The sequence below is a fragment of the Balaenoptera borealis genome (genome assembly GCF_965194805.1).
Source record: "Balaenoptera borealis genome assembly, chromosome: 16".
In the NCBI taxonomy this organism is placed as follows: Eukaryota; Metazoa; Chordata; class Mammalia; order Artiodactyla; family Balaenopteridae; genus Balaenoptera; species Balaenoptera borealis.
Genome location: NC_138872.1, coordinates 68,761,122 through 68,781,778, shown reverse-complemented (window position 1 = coordinate 68,781,778; position 20,657 = coordinate 68,761,122). Strand labels below are relative to the sequence as shown.

The window sequence follows — 20,657 nt, the reverse complement described above, 5'->3', positions numbered from 1 at the left end:
ATATATATTATATTATATATATAATATTTATATATATATATTTATCTTCCCATTTTGCAGATGAAGCAGCTTGAGGCAGCTGGCCATAAGAATTTTGCTTGAAGTCATACGGGTAAGTAGGAGAGCCAAAATTCCAATCAAGTTCTGCTGACTCCTCGGTGTGGATTCCAGGCATGGGTTCTGGAGTAACCCACTCTCCCTGATTGGATAACGCTCATCTCTGACACAGGACCGCCCCCTTCCCTGCTCCCCTCGCCCAGGACCACAGCTTGCTGTGCTCTGCGGTGTGGCTCACTCCTTCAAGGGGCACAGAATTGCGCAGGTGCACCCTGGGGAAGCTGACTGTCAGCATTTTCTTTTCTTTCTTCGACATCAGCCTGACTTAACTTGTTGTGGGTGTTTGATAATCGCTGTGGTGTTTGTTAAGTAGACAATTAACCAATCTCTGGGGCAGCGAATGGCTCTGCCAGTTCTCATAAATGACAAACAATTTCAGAACCTCTCACCACAACACAGCATGAAATGATGCCTTATTGTTCTTGTCTCTGCCGGCAAAGACGGCCTGGAGGTGAGGGGCAAGGTGGTGTCGTGGACAGTGGACAAGGCTTATGTTCACACATAGCTGGGCTTATATTTCAGAGCAGTTACTGTAAGAATTAAATAAGGCCATATATGAAGATGAGATAATTTTCGCAAAGCTCTGTGCATGTCATGATAATGGCCAGCAATTTTTAAGTGCTTCTAGTGGGCTAGGCACAGAGCTGAAACCTACATTCTTCTCTCATTTACTCTCATCCACTGCCTTAGGAGGTAGGGACTATTCACACTGATATTTGATGAGAAGACAACACAGGATCACAGAGGAAAGAGAGTTGTCACAGCTGGTGAAGGGAAGAATCAATATTTGAATGGGCTTTACCATTACAATATGAAGGTAGCCATTATTATTATGCCTATTATTAACTCATAATAATGAGTGCCATGTATTTTTTGAAATTTATTTTATTGAAGCATAGTTGATTTACAGTGTTGTGTTAGTTTCTGCTGTACAGCAACATGATTCAGTTATACATATATATATATATACATAATTTTTCATATTCTTTTCTATTATGGTTTATTACAGGATATTGAATATAGGTCCCTGTGCTATACACTAGAACCTTGTTGTTTATTCATTCTGTATATAATAGTTTGCATCTGCTAATCCCAAACTCCCACTCCATCCCTCCCATACTGCCCCACCCCCCACCCTTGGCAACCACAAGTCTGTTCTATGAGTCTGTTTCTGTTTTGTGGAAGTTCACTTATGTCATATTTTAGATTCCACATATAAGTGATATTATATGGTATTTGTCTTTCTCTTTCTGACTTACTTCACTTAGTATGATAATCTCTAGGTTCATCCATGTTGCTGAAAATGGGATTATTTCATTCTTTTTTATGACTGATTAATATTCCATTGTGTGTGTGTGTGTGTGTGTGTGTGTGTGTGTATCTCACATTCATCTGTCAGTGGACATTTAGGTTGCTTCCATGTCTTAAAGAGTGCCATGTATTTAACACATACTATAAATAGGCTCCAAACTAGAGGCATTTCACAATAAATGCAATGTGATATGAGCCCATCCTCTTGGTTCTGATTCTCTGCTTACCAGGCAAAGAATGGACTCAGAACTAAGAGGGCAGGGTCTTGGAGAGAAGGCTTGAAGACTCAAGGAAATTCTTGGAAGGAAAACAAACTCAGAACTCCTTCCCTGATATTGAAAGAAGGCCTTCATTTTTCTTGTTTGGATTTTAGAGTTTCATTCACAGATTCCTGTTTGCTTTTAAGCCCCATCGCCTTCCAGCTGGCTGGGTAACAAATCAGAATAAGTCACACACATGAAGCACTTACCATCTACCACGTGCCATTCTAAACACTTTACATGTTTTATCCTCTCTAGCTCTCAAGACAGCCTGGGGAGGTACCTGGTATTATGAGCCCTGTTTTACAGATGAGGAAATCTGAAGTAAGTGATTTCTGCAAGGACACAGCTATAAGTGGCACACTCAAGGGTAAGTCTTCCAGACTCCAAAGCCAAGTTCATAACCACTACTGTGAATTGCACTCTCTTCAACACATTTTAGAGTTGTAAGCAAAATCCTTTGCCAGATGGCTTTATGATAATTTCATGGTCCATCCACTGCTATGAACAGGACCAGTTGGTTTTTCCATCCACTGTGCTTTTTCCGTGATGTGCATCAGGGGCCACAGAGCAGGACAAGGATGGTGGTTGTGGGACCACCTATCATTAGCTGTTTTACATTCTCCACGAAAGATTTCGTAGGAAGGAAATGTTCAGCTGAAGATTAAATGTGAAAGCTACTGAAACAGACCAGTCAGAACCACGTGGGGATAAGGAACTACACACATGCTCACATCTGCTTGTGAAATGGGCCTTTCCTAAGGTGGCTTAAGGCAACCTGAAGCTAAAATGTGGAGCCAGCAAACACCAGTAGCTCCTGGAGAAACAGTCACGAATTTTAAATGGTCTAAAGTGTCCCACCACCTGTTTTATATAGCCCACAAGCTAAGGCTGGTTTTTGCCTATGTAGATGATTAGAAAAAAATCAAAAGAAGAATACTGTTTCATGACAAGTAAAAAAATAGATGAAATTCAACTTTCAGTGTCTATAAATAAAATTGTATTGAAACACAACCATGCCCATTTGTTTATGGTTTTCGTGCCAAATGGCAGAGCTGAGTAGTTGTGGCAGAGACGGCAAAGCCAAAAATATTGACTCTCTGGCTAAGGAAAATTTTGCTGATCACTGGCCTGGAGATTTCTGTCCTGGGAAGTAGCACAAACTCTGGGAGGGCAAAAGTGGAAAGCAAACAGGAATTTGGGCCTTCTTGGGACTGGAGGACGTACTCCAAGCTGGTGATTCTAAAGCAGATAACGCTCATCTATGGCAAATCTGGGTTGCAGAATGGTTTGTTTGGTGTATTTGTTTGTTTGTTTGTTTTGTTCTGTTTTTTACTTGTAGTATTTTATTGTACTTTTAAAAAATTAAATATACTGCTGCAATTTAAAATTCAGGATATGTCACATGAACGCTGATTTGCAGCTTCTCTTGAAAAATGGGGCTCTCTGTCCCACATTTCCATGGGAAAACAATCCCTAGCAGCTGGGCATCAGCAGCCCCCCCTTTGGACTGGGTGCCAGCTCTCTAGTTGGCCAAAGTCCCCCCACTTCCCCAGGCCCTATGTCACTTGAAGAACCTACGGCAAATTACCTCTCCAAACCTCAGTTTCTTCTTCTTCTCCAGGATAAAGACAATAACAATAATAACTTCATGGGGTTGTCATGAGAATTAATTGAAGCTGTAATAGTAGTTACAGCACCTGGTGCTGTACTCAGCATTTTCCACAGAACTCTGTTAAAATCAGGTAATGACGTAAGGCACTTAGTACAGTTCCTGGCACATGGTAAGAACTCAATAAATTATAGCTATTCCTACCATTGGTTTTGGTAAGTATTTTAGGACCAGAAGAGACACATTGGTGCCATGGTGAGATTTTAAAAAGCAATATAAAAGGAAAGGGAATCAAGAATTTCCCTGAGGAAGACTCCACACTGAAAATGAAGCTGCTGGTGCAAGTCATACACTCATCAAAAAGTGAACTTGGCCATTCCTATAAGTAGCATATTGCCAGCTCCCAGAAATAACCACTATTTAGCATTTCTGTATGTTTCCTTCCAGGCTCCCCTCATACCCCCCAACTGCTCCCCCTACCCCCAGGCTTTCACACACAAATTGTTTTATAAAATCAGGATCTTGCTGGTCTTCTTTTCACTTACATTATCTCATCAGTATTTCCCCACATCCATAAATCTAAGAAAAAAAGGATGGGATTGGACTTGCCCATGAACTGCAGAGGCTGGAGCCAAAAGAGATGCTGAAAACAGGTACCCTGCAAGGATGAAGTCAGGATACAGAGATAAGCACTGCCCTAGCAGAGTTTAGGCTAAGGCACTGGGGCAGAGAGAAGCAGAAACCAGGAACGTGGTAAACCAGGAGAAGGATCAGTGGGGGTTGATCTGGGGGACAGATCCAGTGGTTACAGGTGAGAGGTGATGGGAACCCAGAGTAGAGCTTGTAGAAGAGCTAGGCTGTGAGAATCCACAGACTCCAGGACCCCAGGAAGAGGTTTGGAATGGCAGGTAGAGCCGGGAGAGATTTCCCGAAGTGTTGAAGTGTAATTACAGAGACTGGCTATGGGGTGACAACAATCCTCATCCTGGGCAGAGAAGATTGTGCTAATGGTTCTTCTCTGGCTCAGACAATGGAAGGGTACTTCCTTCCTATGAGGAAGGCACCTCCTTTAAACCAACAATCCTTCTCAAAGGTCAAACCCTAGAAATAGTCCCATTACAATCAAGAATGAGATATGAATGCCCACAATTGCCTCTATTATGTACCATGATTCTACAAGCTCCAGTGCAAGAAGAAATAAAACAGAATTAAGAGTTATATGCAATAGAAAAAAAAAATAGGGTAAAATTATCATTTTTCCAGGTGATAGAATAGTCTATTTGGGAAACTGGAGGCAATTTGCTAGGAAAAAAATAGTAGAATGAATGAAAGAACTCAAGAAGTTGGCTTTTTCTAGGACATTAAACCATACAATAAAGCTGTAATAATTAAGTCATTGTGGCACTGACATTTAAAAGGAACATTTATTAGGATATTTTTTCAAAGAAGAGAAATACTACGAAGAAAATAAGAAGCAGTCCATTATCCCGTATTCAGATAATCCCTGTTAAATTAAAAGAATATGTGTATGTAGTTAGAAAATTCAAACAGTATATACAGAATGGCATAAGATTAAAGTAAAAGCACTTCCCTCATCACCAAAAATTCTCTCACTTGATAACTTCGTAGAGTGATTTTTGTTAACTAAATGTTGAATGAAATCATGTCTAAGCTGAGATCTGAAGGTTAATTAAAAGTTAATCAGTGTAAGGGAGGTGTGTACCTTCAGGCAGAGTGGAATAGTGTGTGAGGTGATGAGAGGCAGCGAGTGAAGTGATGGGAGTGAGTGAGTCCCCATCTGGGGACTAGGAGTAATTCAGGGCTTTCAGAAGATCAGTGGTGGTTGGTCTGGGGGACAGATCCAGTGGTCACTGGTGACAGGTGATAATGTGATGGGTACCTGGGGTAGGGCAGATATGAAAACTGGCCTGTGAAGATTGATTGATTCAAACTTTTTCTCCTCCTTCCTTCCTTCCTCCCTCCCTCCCCTCCCCTCCCTTCCTTCCTTCCTTCTTTCTTTCCTTCCTTCCTTCCTTCCTTCCTTCCTTCCTTCCACTCTTCCCCCAAATTTATCAAACACGCACAGTGTACCAGAGCTGTTTTAAGTCCTAGGAATTGACTAGTGGCCAAGACAGAGAAGATTCTGGTCCTCAGAATTTACATTCTCACTGGAAAAGAGAGTCTATAGACTAGTCAATAAAAGAACAAGATAACTGTGCTCTGAAGGAAGCCCACAGGATGATGTGATGGTGACTGTGCATTGGGCGGGGGAGATGGTGGGCAATTTGGGGCAAGGTGGTTCGGGGGGACAGGTGAGCTCAGACATGATAAAAAGAAAGAGTCAGTTGTGTGAATAGCCAGAGAAAGAGCTTTCTAGGCCGAGGGCACTGCAGGCACACAGGCTCTGGAGTTGGGAATGAGCTTGGTTAGTTTGGGGGCCAGAAGGGAGGCCAGTGGGTGGAAGAGGGCCTACTGTGGTGGCATTACCGGGTCCATCAGCTGCCCTTCTAGCTGTCCCTTCAGCATTGAGGTCTCTGGAATGTCTAGGAGGTTGGGTTGCACAAGGACCAAGGTCAACTCCATCTCTTCCTTAGGATCAGGGTAACCTAAAGGACCTACGTGGTCCTGAGTGGCTTCCAGACATGCAAAGGAGGCAGCCAGGGTGGGGAGGGAGCCCCTAAAATGGGATATTTTTTTTTAACTGTTAAAGCCCTTGTCTCCAGGGAAAGTGGTGCTTCCACATTCCTTGGCTCAGTCTCCATCCTGAGTATTTCCTTTCAGATCCGAGTACTGCGGGCACCCAGCCTGATCCTGGGAAATGGCCATCAACAGTCACAAAGTGGGGATTAGACTGTTTTGCTGTGAATTTTTACAAACGAGTCAGATTCTTGCAATCTGGAGAAACAGAGCCTGCCCCCTCTTCAGCAGGTATGTATTTGACCTGGAGAGAGGTCGTGTGGTGCAGTGGTAGGAACAAAGCTTGGAGCCCTCAGGCCTGAGTTCGAATCTCTATTCCACCACTTACTAACTCACTAGTTGGGCGACCTTGGGTGAGTTATTTATTCACTTGAGGCTTGGTCTCCTCATCTGTTAAAAATATCAATAATCTGCAGATGTTAGGATTTCTCAAAGAAATAAGTACACTATCTGCTGTTTGTTTAGATGTACTCTGGGCCAGGCATTGGGTTAAGGGATCTCTGGGTACTGCTTACCACCCCACGGAGCAGGCACTCCTACTGGTCGTAGGCTGGGGTGAGGAGTATGGATTCTGGAGCCAGACTGCCTGCATGTGAGTGCCAGCTGTGCCACGTATTAGCTACAAGTTACTTAACTTATGTGTGTCTCAGTTTCCTCATCTGTAAACTGAGAATACTAACGGTATCTAGCTCATGGGGTTTAATGAGGATTAGAAGAGTTAATATTTGTCAAGTGCTTTAGAGCGATGGTAAGTATTGTGTGTGTGTGTTAATTCAATCAATCCATTTCTAGATGGGGAAGCTGAGGCCTAAAACCAAGGTCTGTCTAACTAACCTCAGAGCCTGAGATCTTAGCAAAATCCCCTAAGTGGCACTAACACAGCACTGGGCACCAAGAAGAGGGTTAACAAGGGACAGCTCTTAATGTTATTTGCGAACTCTGTTTCGGGCATGGGGGGAGAAGAAGCCATGGGGAAGCTGGAGATCGTGTCTCCTCCCTGCCACCCTCACATGGACATATCTACACATGGGCAGACGTGTGTGTGTGTGTGTGTGTGTGTGCACCCGTACAGGGCTGAGCCAGACAGGGAGCCTGAGGAGTCGGCCCACCCCAGCAGGAATAGGCCTAGACCACCTGCGGTACCAGGTTTGGGCAAGGGCCAGACAGAGCTTTTCTGGGTCAGCTAAAGACAGCTCTGCCTTTAGGGGTTTGGGCCTCAAGTCAGGAAATACTAGACCCAGAGCAGAAAGTCCTGGGGAAATGAGAGAGTCATCCAAGGCCCAACCTTTTCAAGTTTGCGGTCCTGAAGGGGGACCCTGAATGGGGAGCAGCTGTCCCCAGGATGTCCCTCCTCTGATGGGAGGAGATCCCACTGGCAGAGCCGCTCAGTGGTCTTCAGGAGGAGCCCCATCCACCCCCCGTGAACTGGGAGCAGCCCACATTGATGGTCCTGGGCACAATTTGGTGGCTGTGGCACCACCCAACCTGACAAAAGATTACTTCTGAGCAGTCTCTGGACCGTTACCATGTGCTCAGAGTGAGGGTGGATCCTCCTAACCAGCCCACCAAGCCCAGCATCAGTGCCCAGAACCTGGTCCAGCCCAGAAACACAGCCAAACCAGTGCCCAGAGCTTGGCCGCATCTCAGCCACGAGTCCAGCTGAAATGCCAGGGCCCTGAAATCCAGCTCAGAATCAAAACCAAGGCTCACTGGAGACCAGGGCTCTGGGTCCAGTGATACAGGTCTTTTAAGTCCCCACTGTGATGAATCTGCCTTGAGAAATCAGGAAAGAAGAACAAACATCAAGTTTGTTTGTGCCCCGGACGTACTTGTGTTAAGAAAGCAAAAGTCACCACCTGATTGTAAGAATGTTTGGGGTTAAAGCAGTGTTAAATATCCTCTTTATTACAGAGGATAAGTTACCTTAAAACGGTGGTTCTCAACATGGGCTGCAAATGGGAATTACGGGGGCTGGGGACACAGTAGGAAAATACCGATCTGTTCTATCCCTGGAGATTCTTACTAATTAGTCAGGGCATCTGGAGTTTGCAGAGCTCCCCAGATGAGTCTCACTGTTCAGCTAAGGTTGAGACCCATAGCCTTTAGGGGAATCCACTTTAAAATAGGGACCGTTATTTCATAGCAAATAATAAAGTTCAAAGATGTACTTCCAGCTTTACCTTGAAAATGAAAAGATCATTTATGAGAATATGTTTACTTTGTCTTATCTTTTCTTACTATGCACTAGGGTGAACCAAGAAGTAAGTTATGTGGATTTTTAATGGGAGGGGGCATCCTTTGTCTGATAAAATCACATGATGGTCCAATATGAAATCTTTCACTTTCCCAGCTGGATTATAAAGTCTGACTTTCAGAGCAGGATCATAAAGTGGGTCATTTCTGCAAAAAATATTTGAGCATGTCATCATTTTCTCAAGGGCTTCTCTTAATCCTTTAACATTCAAATCACTGGATGCGCCTATCACATCATCACTCTTGTCTGTTTGCTCTTCTCCCATCATTAACCAGTGCCCCTCTGCCAGGCTCTCAGCCGCCCATGGCTGGCATGTCACACCACGCCAGCAGATCTTCAGTGCCCCTCACATCCATCTCATGAAGTCCTGTGTATTTTGCGAGATACGCAATCTCACTTTGCAATCATTTTTGCCTCCTATTTGCATTGTATGGTCACATGCTGACAAGAGCTGGCAATCAGAGAGAGGCTGCCTGGCAAAGACCATGAATTGTAAGGTATTAAACGGGGGTGGGTTGGGGTTGGAGTTGTGTTTGAGTAGAGACTGGCTTTATAAATGGTCAGGTGATGAATCACATATTCACATTAAGATGGAGTTTGCTGGCTTGTCTGTGCAATCGCGCATGTGCAGGGATTTGGATAATGAGGACCCTGAACTAAACTTGGTCTCTCTGAGCAAGACGAAGCACTTGGGGGTCCAGCAATTATGGCCCACGGCTCCTAACAAGAGCACCATTGGAGTGAGTGAGCTAAGGAGAAATAAACCTCCTCTTCTGAGGTTCCTGAACTGCTGTCAGTACACATCCTGAATTAAGTCTTGTTCAGCAGATGTCTACTGAGGTGCCTGCTTTGCATTAAGCAGTGTCCTGAGCACGTCGGATTCATCGGTGAATGAAACAGTGTAGGTTCCGGATCTCAAGGCTGTTACATGATAGCGGGGGAGAGACCGAGAGTGAACAAATAAATAAACAAAACAAAGGTTTCTGTAAAAAGGAAGAGGTAATTTCAAATAGTGATAAAAGCCATGAAAATAATAAACCCCAGAGAGAGAGAGAGTGATCCTGGGGGCAGTGGGGGAAAATTGTGAGATTGGGTGGACAGGGAAGGCCTCTCTGAGAAGGTGACCCGAGTGACAAGATGAAGCCACTCAAGGGAAGATTTGAGGGAAGAACTTTCTAGGAAGAGGGCACCACAAGTGCAGAGGCCCCAGGGAAAGATAATAGTGTGTTTCTGGAACCAAGGGAAGTGCAGGGAGCAGAGTGAGTGAGGGGGAGGCAGGATAAGACCAGTTCCACGAAGGAGCCAGATGATGGAGTCCCTTCCAGGCCAGGGCTGGAAAGCTGGAAAGGCGTGTGGTCCATGCTTTTGGAGGGCTTTACACATGTGAGAAACACAATCTGATTTGTAGTTTTAGAAGATCTCTTAGAAGATGGCAGGGGCTTGCAGAGGAGCAGGAAGGGAAGAGCTTCTTCAGAGGAATCATTGAAAGCCATCCTGAAACTTCTGAAGAAGTAACTGCCGATGGGGGAGGAACGGCGGTCCAGCCAGAGTCCAGCCACATCCACCCAGAGAGAGATGCTCGATCGAGAGTGTGTCCTGCCTTAGAGCCAAGTGCAGGAAGGGGAGCTCAGAGCAGGGCCCTGTGGGTGCTACCTGTCCTTCTCTGCACCCAGTTCTAGGCCTGATTTATTTCTGAAGAGCCTGGTGTTGGGCATTTTGCTTCATCAGCCCCTTTGCTCGGTTTGGGGTAAAATCTTTCCCTGGTCCTTAGTTATTTGGTTGATTTCAGGCCTAACTGGAACACCAGCCTAGCCCAAAGCCCAGGTCCTATCCGGTCCTGGATCACAGAGCCGAGAGCCCGGCCCATCCTAGCCGAGACGGCAGTTCTATCCAGTTCTGTGTTCTAGATCCCCTTTGCAGCCTGGCACCCAGCCTGGCACCTGGAACTTCACAGGCGCTGGTGTAGGATTAACCAACTATGCAGAATAAACCACGTGTTTGGGGTACCAGGAAAGCAGGGGTACAGAGTGAGAGAAAACAAAAAAAGAGAATTGGAAATTAATTGATATTTGACTTTTACAAAAGATCATTAAAATAGCACAGAAAAAACTCCAGAAGTGTGCTGATCTTTCTTATTTAATAGCTTAGTATTATTATTTTAGTATCGGATTATCTAGGAGGGTGGGGTGGTCACCATAATCATTTTAGTGCTTCTAAAAATCATCTTAATCCTGCCTTGGCAAGCATCGACAGGAATCGAGAACCCATCCATTTCCAGACCACACAGGTGGCCGTGGCCATGGCAGGGGCTCTGGGGAGAAGGCTGCGACTCCTTCATCTCTGCTGCTTGTAAGTGGTGACATTTTTCCTCCAGAGGTGCCTGGAAACGTTGGACCCACCTGCATAAGAATCACCTGGGCTCTTAGGGAAAAAAAGCACATTTCTTGGCCACCTACACGACTTAGTGATTTAGGGAGAGTCTGAGAAACTGCTTTTTAGCAAGCTCCTCCAGGATTCTGATGAGCACCGGAGTCTGAGAGCCACTTTCTGCAGCCAGATGGATGCGTGGTCATTGTCACACACGCAGAGGACTCGGCCTCTGTGGGTATGTGAGACCTTGGCTGGGGAACAGGTCCAGACAGGGTTTTGGAGGGTTTGTGGAGAGCGATTCCCTCTTAGAAGATTGAGGTTGAGGCCGTACAAGACTTTTTCTCAACTAGTGCGCATCACACAGTCCTGAGTCCCTGTCCCCGGCTGTGAGCTCAGAGCAGCCCATTCTTTGGACTTGGCCTTCACATTCCCAGGCGCTAGCAGTTCCCAAAGGCAGCGCCACACATAGTCACAGAGACACACTGACAGACCTGAGGGACATTCATTGTGTGACTTGGAATCTACTCCTCATCACTGGACCCCTTCATTTGTTCTTTAACTGCTGTAAGCAGCATGTAAATGGCACACTTACAGTATAACAGGTGGAGGTATGGCGTTCAAAAGGTTATTGTTATTTTTTAATAGACTTTACTTTTAAGAGCAGTTTTAGGTTCACAGCAGAATTGAGGGGATGGTCCAGAGATTTCCCATATCCTCCTCCCCCCACACATGCGTAGCCTCCCCGTTATCTGCCTCCCCACCAGAGTGGTACCTTTTTGTTACAACTGATGAACTTACGTTGATACATGGTTATCACTCAAATCCATAGTTTACATTATGGTTCATTCTTGGTGTTGTATATTCCATGGGTTTGGACAAACGTGTAACAATATGTATCCATCATGATAGTGTCACACAGGGTAGTTTCACTGCCTTAAGAAAATCCTCTGTGCTTTACCTATTCATCCATCCCTCCACTGAACTCCTGGCAATCACTGTTCCTTTTACTGTCTCCATAGTTTTGCCTTTCCCAGAATGTCATGTAGTTGGAATCACACAGTATGTGGCCTTTTGAGACTAGCTTCTTTCACTTAGTAAAATGCATTTAAGATTCCTCCATGTCTTTTCATGGCTTCATAGCTCATTTTTTTTTAGCGCTGAATAATATTCCATTGGATGTGCTACAGTTTATTTATCCACTCACCTACTGAAGGACATCTTGGCTGCTTCCAGATCTTGGCAATTGTGAATATAGTTGCTATAAATATCCATGTGTAGGCTGTTGTGTAGATATAAATACCAAGGAGTATTTGGGTAAATACCAAGGTGTGTGATCCAGAGTACAGTGAGAGAGAGGGGTGTGAGTAGGACAAGGTGGGACGGGAGAGATGAGAGGAGGTCAGATGGGCTTTACTCTAAGGGCCTGGTTTTATTCCAAGTACAGCCCAGGTACACATATACCAAAGCATCCTCCAAAGTGGCTGTTCCATTTTGCATTCCCACCAGAAATGCATGAGAGTTCCTGCTGCTCCACATTCTTGCCAGCATTTGGTGTTGTCAGCGTTCTGGATTTTGTCATTCTAATAGGTACTTGTAGTATCTCATTGTTTTAATTTGAATTTGCCTGAAGACATGTGATGTGGAGCATATTTTCATATGCTTTTTTGCCATCTATATATCTTCTTTGATGACATGTCTGTTTTGGTCTTTGGCCCATTTTAAAATCAGGTTCTTTGTTTTCTTATTGTTGGTTTTTAAGAGTTCTTTATATATTTTGGGTAACAGCCCTTTATCACATGTATCTTTGGCATATATTTTCTCCCAGTCTGTGGCTTATCTTCTCATTTTCTTGACATCGTCTTTACAAAAGGTTGTTTTTTCAACCCTAATTTGGCACTTTCTTCATTAAAAAAATAATCCAGAGAAGTTTTGGTTTTTGTAAAGTGGCATCTTTTAAATCGTGAGGGACCTGGGCTCAGTTTCCGCCCCCCTGCAATCTCTGTGAACATGTTGCAGGATCAAACCCACAAACCTGGAGTCTATGTTGAAACTGTCCATATAGAAAGCCACACTTTCGACATTTTGTGCCATTCTGACTCCACTAACCTGAGAAGGAGGAGAGAGAGTCTCCTGCATCTGTTTCCAGCTACCTTGGACTGCTCATTTCAACCTTCACTGGGCAGCTCTGCCCAGCACGAACAGATTTGCTCCCAAGCAAATCCATCCTGGGCCCTGACATTTATCCAGCATCTTTAACTCTTTTCTATTCATTAAGCATGGGTGGTTGCCATGGCAACCATTAACCGCACCTGACATCCAGGAATATTTCTGGCATTTCGAGCAAACACCATCCTGGGATTTAGTTCTGCAGGGTAAAGAGCCTGGCTGCCTCCCTGTAACCTGTGCGGACGTCATGGTTTCTCCCCAGAATCTGAGTTGCCCTCCAGGCCTCTTGCCTGTCTGGGCAGGAGAAAGAATGTGGGGCCTCTTCCTCCAAATCCCCCATTCTCACTGCCCACTCACCCACCAGAGTCCTTCTGAGTTGCAGTATGATGGGGGTGAGGCAGGGGGCATCTCTAGGTGGGATGAATCTAAGGGCAGGTGTGTGTGAGAGAGAGAGAGAGAGAGAGAGAGAGAGAGATGGGGTAGGGATGCCCCCGCCTACCCCCAAGGGAGCATCTGGAGTTATCAGAGGTGGATACAAATATATTTTAGAAAAGCAGAGAAGGTAAACGGGCCTGGTGGCCAAGTGTGGATATGACTGTATGCCTGTGTGCTGGCGAGTGTGTGTGTTTTGGGGTGTGGTATATGTGTACCTGTGCTGTACTTGGAATAAAATCAGGCCCTTAGAGTAAAGCCCATCTGACCTCCTCTCATCTCTCCCATCCCACCTTGTCCTACTCACACCCCTCCCTCTCACTGTACTCTGGATCAGCTATTCTCAAACTTTAATATGGGCACCTTGTAAAAATGCGGATTTGAAACCCGTAGGTCTGGGAAAGGGGCTGAGATTCTGCCTCTTCTGGGATTTCTAACCAGCTCCTAGGTGGTGCGGATGCTGCTGGTCTGTGGACCACACTTTGAGGAGCCAGGTCTGGCCCAGGGGCTCTCATTCCTGGCTGACCCCAGATCACCCAGAAGCTCTTACATAGTACTGGTGCCTACATCGACAGATGAATGGATAAAGAAGATGTGGCACATATATACAATGGAATATCACTTAGCCATAAAAAGGAATGAAACTGAGTTATCTGTAGTGAGGTGAATGAACCTAGAGTCTGTCATACAGAGTGAAGTAAGTCAGAAAGAGAAAAACAAATACCGTATGCTAACGCACATATATGGAATCTAAAAAAAGTGGTACTGATGAACCTAGTGGCAGGGCAGGAATAAAGACGCAGACGTAGAGAACGGACTTGAGGACACGGGGTGGGGGGCGGGGAGAAGGGGAAGCTGGGATGAAGTGAGAGAGTGGCATTGACATATATACACTACCAAATGTAAAATAGATAGCTAGTGGGACACAGCTGCATCGCACAGGGAGATCAGCTCAGTGCTTTGTGACCACCTAGAGGGGTGGGATAGGGAGGGTGGGAGAGAAATGCAAGAGAGAGGGGATATGGGGATATATGTATACTTATAGCTGATTCACTTTGTTGTATAGCAGAAACTAACATAACATTGTAAAGCAATTATACTCCAATAAAGATATTTAAAAAAATAGTACTGGTGCCTAGACCCCAATGCAGACCAGCGGAATCAGAATTTCTGGATGTGAGGCTCAGTCTTTTTAGCTCCCCCAGGTGATTCTACTGTGCAGGAGATTGAGGAACACAGCTTTTTGCCTGGACCACTCTCTCCCGGCCCTTCACAGAGCTGTCTTGTTCTTAGCGTTTAGATCTCCACCTGCCTTGAGCACTTTCAGTCACTTCCTTCACAAAGCTTATGATTATATGTGAGTGTGCTTATTATCTTGTTTATATTTATTGCCTTGTTTAATTTCTGACTTCTTCACTAGAATATAAGCACCACTGTGTCTCAAACATCTTCTACAAGGCCTGGTACGTAGTAGGTGATTCATCGAATGTCTGTATTTATCGAATGTCTGTTGTGTGTTGTATCTGAGGGAATTTTAGACAAGGTGGCTTTCTGTTGGATAAGGACAAAAGTCCTATGCAGTCCTCTGTGATCTGGACCTTGCCCATCTCCAGCTTCTTCTCCCCACACTCCTCTTGCATTGGCTTTGTTTTTCTCACCTGCCTCAGGACCTTTGAATCTGTACTCCCTCTGCCTCATACATGCTTCTCTATCCATTCCCCATTTGATTAATTCCTACTTTTCCTTAAGATCTTACCATCCACACATCCTCAGGCTGATGCCATCTAATTATTTGCTCTCACAGCACCCCATGCTTTTCTTTTGGGGGACATATTATAAATAATTAATTATGGGTTTAATTATATGTCTGTTTGTTCTATGCTACTATAAATTCCAAGGGGCTTCCCTGGTGGCACAGTGGTTGAGAGTCTGCCTGCTAATGCAGGGGACACGGGTTCGAGCCCTGGTCTGGGAAGATCCCACATGCCGCGGAGCAGCTAGGCCCGTGAGCCGCAACTACTGAGCCTGCGCGTCTGGAGCCTGTGCTCCACAACAAGAGAGGCCGCGACAGTGAGAGGCCCGCGCACCGTGATGAAGAGTGGCCCCCGCTCGCCGCAACTAGAGGAAGCCCTCGCACAGAAACGAAGACCCAGTGCAGCGAAAAATAAAAAAAATATATATATATAAATTCCAAGAATGCATCTCCTTTTTATTTATTTATTTATTTATTACTTTTGGCTGCGTTGGGTCTTCGTTGCTGCACGCGGGCTTTCTCTAGCTGCGGCGAGCGGGGGCTGCTCTTCATTGCGGTGCGCGGGCTTCTCATTGCAGTGGCTTCGCTTGTTGTGGAACATGGGCTCTAGGCGCACGGGCTTCAGTAGTTGTGGTGCACGGGCTCAGCAGTTGTGGCTCGCGGGCTCTAGAGCGCAAGCTTAGTAGTTGTGGCACACGGGCTTAGTTGCTCCGTGGCATGTGGTATCTTCCCGGACCAGGGCTTGAACCCGTGTCCCCTGCATTGGCAGGCAGATTCTTAATCACTGCACAACCAGGGAAGCCCCATCCATCTCCTTCTTGTTTACTGCTGTCTTCCCAGTGCCTGGCGCACAATAGGCCATTAAATAAACAAATAAGTAAATGAAGGGATGAGTATTAAGTATCTCCTCCAAGTCTGAAGTCTTCTCTAAGCTTCTTGTGTTAGCATCTCTTCACTGCCTGAGACCCTCTTATTCCAGAGCCTTTCGGAACCTGAGCCCTTGAATTGCCCACTTTCCTTTTCCCTCTTCCTAAGTCTGTGGCTTTTTCTCTTTGGGTCCTCAAGCCAAGCCCACTCCTTAGATACATGCATCTCTCTCCAAGGGGGATGCTGGAGCTCACAGCACATTCACTGTGCCCCCTTCAGCTGGCAGTGCTGTCCCCTGGTTGTGGCCAGCCAGCCTCAGGCCTGGAGCCTACAGTCAGTTGTCACTAGCTAGGCTGGTTCAGGATCCAGTGGCAGTGGGGAGAGATCATGGTGTGTCTCTCTGGTGATCAGGGAGGCTGAGGTCACTGGTCAGTACCAGGACTCTGGAGGGGACATCTGTTCTACCTGCCTGAGGATTGTCCATTTTCCCATCTCTGGTATCAGCACCCTGATTCCATTGTAGGAAATCATTTATCCCTCACTTCAGTCCATGTATCGGGTTTGCGGGGGGAGAAGGGTGACGCCATTATTAGCTTGGAGGCGGACATGTAATGACCAATCAAAATTCTAAATTGGCCTGGCTGTTGTGGTTGGCTAAAGGGGGAGCCCATGACCTAGATGTGACCAATCAACACATTCCACCTCCCTGATCAGAGTGATTGGCTCAGGGAAGGGCAAGTGACCAAGCTGGTCTGTTGAGGATAGTCCTGGAGCCTTGGCTAAAACTGTTAAGGAAGGAAAATGTTCCTTCCCACTGTGTTGCTAAGGTAGTAAGCTGGAACAGGAGCTTGGCAAGGGCCCCTCTTGGAGAGGGCAAGCCTGAGGGTGAAACTGAGATGAAAACGTAAAACGTATTGCTGAGAGGGGTTGAAGGTCTGAATCTTGATGACATCATTTGAACCCCTGGATCCAACCATGCCTGAATTAGGTAAACCCTTGGGTGTTTCAGTTACATAAGCCAGTAGCTCCTCAGGCTACTTATGATTATTGGAGATGGGTTTCTGTCATTTGCAGTCAAGAGTGTTCACAAATATAAGATCACCTTCTTGGAACAGTAGTCTCTACTATACATTAATATATTAAAAACCCTGTTATTTGTCAATCCCAGTTCTAAGCACTTTTGATCTAATCCTATGTGATAGGTACTCATCTTATTGATGAGGAAACTGAGTCATAGAGGAATATGTAACTTGCCCAAGATGACACATCCAATCTGTGGCAGACTCAGGATTCAAACCCAGAGTCCGGTTCCAGAGTCCATGCATGTACCCCTCTCCTGCCCTGCCTCTCTTTCCAAAACTGACTGTACTCAGTGTTTGCCACACATTATTTCACCCTCACACCACACCACTCTTGTTATGACCGTATTACAATGTGTAAATTGAAGCTCAGAGAGGGTAAGTATCTTACCCAATTAACACAGCCCATGAGGAGCAGATTCAGAATGTAAATGCAGGTTCTTCTGACTCCAAAAGTCTCAGTGTGCTCCCTCATGACTAACCAGAAAAGGATTCAGTAACCAGCCTTTTTCTAGGCTCTCATAGACCCTAATTCCTCCACAGAGCTTCCTCTGGGTGTGAGAGTTCTCAGTCATTTCACAGCCTCAGCCTGTACCCCATTTGGACCCTTTTCTTTCACCAAGTATGAGTCTCACCCTTAGGAATCCAGATTCTGTTTCTTTCACTCAGTAAATATTTCTTGCATAAGAATGAGCGTGCCTCCTGCTGAAAGAACTGGATTGACAATCAGCAGTTACTGAATTTCAACAGTTACTGATACATCCAGGAGGTAAAGCTGATTCAGGCATGGCGGAATCCAGGGTCTCAGCTGAGGTCATCAGGATTTGAACTCTCATCACTCCTCTGTGGTTTCAACTTCCAGCAACTGTCTAAAAAGCTACCCATTGAAGAGAATGGGTGACCCCAGAGCAAAACACATCTGTCTCCCAGCTTCAGGTTTGCCCCAAGCTAGCGTTGCAGACTCGGGCAACTCACGTAACCATTTCTGGTCTTGGTATCCACGTTTGTGAAATGAGGATCACCAGCCCTACCTTTCCTGCTTCTCAGGCTTGCAGGAAATCAATCAGTGAGGTCGTGGGCACAGGAAGAGGACTGAGCATCATTCCCCAAGAGCAGAGCTCGCTGGAGTGGGCGAGGCTTATGCATCTCTGGGGTCTGGCAGCTGGGACTCAGGACAGGGAGAGCCCAGACTACTAAGTGTGCTGGATCTCCAGTGTGTGGAGGAGTGAAGTGGGACAAAGCTGCGTGGTCGCTGACTCTTCTGGTATATTAACTGATCTCCTCCGCCGCCCCCCCTCCCCCAGCCATCCCTTTTCCCCATCATACTTTCTTTTGCCCCAGGGAATGAGAAAACCTCAGCAGATGCCAGTATGCACGTAAGATGACCCAGACCAGACGTCCCCACTCCTCCTGACCCTCTGAGCTTAGATGCCCTTCAAGGAAAGGGATTGGCTGAGATTAAACTCCTCCCCCAATGGAGCAGGGCTCATAACAAAAATTCATTCATGTTACTCATGAAATAGCAATTAGCCACCTGCTAGGTTCCAGGCACCAGCCTAGGCACTGGGACTACTGTTCCATGACATGGAAAACACCCTGGGACCCTCCTGGGGGGAAGGGAGGACAATTGAACAGATGATTTCAGACAGTGATCAGAGCTCTGAAGAATTCCAAGCAGGATGAGGGACTTGGGAGTCACCGAGGGTGACGATCAATCAGGGGTGTCTCTGAGGGGCATGTGTGGCCTGAGGACTGAATGGAGAAGGAACCAGGCCCACCTTAGTCAGCGGGAAGAGGAAGCGCTGAGGTAGGAGTGAGCTGGGCTGTCGAGGGACAGGGAGGACCCCGTAGGGAACAAGAGAGTGGAGGGAGAAGGAGACGGAGGCTGAGGCCACGGGGCCGGCGGGAGCTGTGGGCCACAGAACAGCACTGGGGTCTTATTCCAAGTATGGTGGGGACTTGGGGACGGAGGGTAAGTGGGAGAGTGATATGACCCAATGGACATTTTAAAAATGACCCCTCAGGCTGCCGAGTGGAGAATGGTCTTGACAGGGAGAAGCACAAAAGCTGGGGCCCTGCGGTCCTGGGATGAGAGCGATGGATGATGGTGGCTTTAATGAAGCAGGCAGGTCGGGAGGTGGGAGAAGCTTTTGGCTGATTATTTATTTATTTATTTATTTATTTATGGCTGTGTTGGGTCTTCGTTTCTGTGAGAGGGCTTTCTCTAGTTGTGGCAAGCGGGGGCCACTCTTCATCGCAGTGCGCGGGCCTCTCACTATCGCGGCCTCTCTTGTTGCGGAGCACAGGCTCCAGACGCGCAGGCTCAGTAGTTGTGGCTCACGGGCCCAGTCGCTCTGCGGCATGTGGGATCTTCCCAGACCAGGGCTCGAACCCGTGTCCCCTGCATTAGCAGGCAGATTCTCAACCACTGCGCCACCAGGGAAGCCCTGATTCTGTATTTTGAAGGCAGAGCTGACAAGATTTGGATGTTGGATGTTGGGGGAGAAAAGAGGCATCAAGGTTGTCTAAGTTTTTGGCCTGTTCGAACAGGGTAAGTACTGGTACCAGGAAACGAGATGGGAAAACTGGACGAGGAGCAGGTTTCAGAAGGAAATTAAGAAACTAAATTCACTCTCAGAAAAATACAGTTGTATTCATGCAGACTTGGGTTTGTGGGCTGAGATCTGTATTCATTAGAAATACAAGCAAAGAAGTTGGAAGAAGTTGTGCTGGAATCCAGCTCCGCCACTTCCTGTATGACCTTGGGCCTGAACTTCGTTTTTCTATAAATGAGGACACTAGTATGTTTCTAAAAGACTTTAGTGTTGTTGTTTGTCTTTGGGGGAATTTAATAAAATAATGTATATAAAGCATCCAGCAAGGTGCCAGACACACACCGGGTGCTAAATAAAAGTTAGTTTTAGCTTTCTTCCCTTTGCCTTTCTAGGTAGAGGTCAGGTCTCTGTTTGTGGATTGATATTTATCAATAACAACCTTGTGGAGGTGATGATCTTGACCCATGCTCAGTATCAACTGCTTTACATAAACATGGAGTCAGAGTGACCTGGGATAGCATCCTGATTCTGCCACTTACTAGCTGTTCATCCTTGGGCAAGTTATCCCACCTCTCTGAGCTTTAGCTTCCATAGTTTAAAATGGGTATAATGATGCCCTCCTCAGAGGGCTGCTATGAATATTAAAGGGACTATGTAAGAGCCAAAAAGTTTGGAAACATCTTAGATGACTCTCAAGATGGGAAGGGTTGGATTCATTGAGGTGTAGCCGTACTATGGACTATCAGGCAGCCTTTGCTCTGACTATATGGGTTGATCAGGAAAGATGTCCATAATGGATGCATTTTTTTTTAAGTTGCAGTTTAATATGGAAGGTGTCATCTCATTTTTGTAAGGCAAAAAATAAGTGTAAGTGGATTATAAGGCAGTTTATCTGAATAGTAGCTCTAGGAATTGAGCAGTGCACCACCTGAGCAACTGTATATAGGTTATTTTGTGGATTGATAGCTAAAGATGTAACTACTGATTTAGACAAAGAATAGTCGTGGCTGTAGATCTGGACATAGATATGTCTCAATAAGGATAGGAAAGCTTGAGAAGGTTACTTTCAACAGCGGTTACATCTGTGGGGTAGGGAGGGACAGAATTTGAGTGGCAGAATGGGGGGACTTTTGCCTCTTACTCTATTTCTTAAAGTGGCTTATGAGTGAGTTTTACATTTTTGG

The 20,657-nt window shown here is 45.9% G+C and overlaps 1 protein-coding gene and 1 long non-coding RNA gene across 2 annotated transcripts in view; one reads left to right on the top strand and one right to left on the bottom strand.

The window, feature by feature from the left end:
* CACNG3 (calcium voltage-gated channel auxiliary subunit gamma 3) overlaps positions 1-20,657 on the bottom strand; it is an 87,316-nt gene that overhangs the window by 11,564 nt on the left and 55,095 nt on the right. The window lies entirely within an intron of this gene.
* The window catches only part of LOC309614378, a 477,476-nt gene continuing 470,899 nt past the window's right edge, over positions 14,081-20,657 (top strand). The window contains exon 1 of the long non-coding RNA XR_014236137.1: positions 14,081-15,307. This is a non-coding gene — a long non-coding RNA (uncharacterized lncRNA). The remainder of the gene's footprint in view (positions 15,308-20,657) is intronic.